Raw genomic sequence first — 1241 nt, 5'->3', positions numbered from 1 at the left:
TAAATACAACTGAAATGCACTTTACAAACGTGACGGAAAGATGAAATCAAATTTTTTTTTTTAAACAAACTCAGACATTTACTGTATAAACTGAAAAATGTCAGGCCCTGCAACTCAAACGTTTGCATAACCGCTGTTTCTGAGAACGGCTTCACATCTGTGGCGCTTGGAGTTGACCAACTCCTGGCACCTCCGAGCTGCTATTCCTGTTCCATTTTTTTGCAGGCCTTTTTGAAGTCAAGTCAAATTTATTGATATAGCCCTTAATAAGTCTCAAAGGGCTTCGCATGCCCATAGCTGACATCATATTAACGACATTCCCCGATCTTAACCCCCCAGGAGGGCAAGGAAAAACAACAACAACAAAAAAAAACATCTGGGGGGGAAAAACGAGAAACCTTGAGAAGGGACCACAGATGGGGGAATCCCCCTTCCAGGATGATCAGGCTGCAATGGATGCCGAGTGGGCAACATTTAACACATATTACGATACGATACGACGTTGGGTTAAAATAATGTGAAAGTCAACCAAATGAAGTGCTTGCGGGAAGATGACTTTGGTGAAGTGGGTCCCTGCCCAGAATGGCCATCATTCGGACAAGACTCATCTTTGAATTCAACTTTCCCGCATGTGCTTGTTACTGGATCGTAGTCATGTCAATCTACTCTAAAAGAGGTTGTCATGCCGCGTATGATAGCGGAAATAATTCCTCAGCCTTTTGTTTATTCAGACGACTGAAACAGCCTGATTGAATTGTCACAGTTGTGCCAAAGTTGCGCAACTGCGCTCAGTGTGGTAATTTGTTTTTGGACATCACCCTATCAAGGGCAATCTGTGCTTGCTGTTCCCGGAACCACACATTGTGTCAAATGCTCCTCCAAGTCTGAGGATGCTGAAATTTGAACACATTCTGTTCTAAGCAGTTGGAACCGTCAATGCGTGATGATTAAAGGGAAACCCGATACTTGGACAGTGCTTCTTTGCCGCCTCTGCATTGAGAACCCAAGATGGCGGCCGGGCCCTCTGTGTAGTTCACATAGTGCCGCTGCAGGAAGCGATTAACAGTAAAAGATCAAAGTCGGCGAGTCAGGATAAACACTCCTACTCCTCTGGGGTAAACAGCACCACTTCCTCTTTTTACAGACTGACGGCTGTCTCCTCTGCCGCACCACAGCGCACACATTGTCCCCACATGAGGCGCTGGACCAGCAGCCAGGAAGCGCGTGTGACAGCCTGGCAC

This window comes from Filicampus tigris, chromosome 19 (genome assembly GCF_054856515.1).
Source record: "Filicampus tigris isolate MCC_2025a chromosome 19, RoL_Ftig_1.0, whole genome shotgun sequence".
Lineage (NCBI taxonomy): Eukaryota > Metazoa > Chordata > Actinopteri > Syngnathiformes > Syngnathidae > Filicampus > Filicampus tigris.
This window is presented reverse-complemented; position numbering follows the sequence as displayed.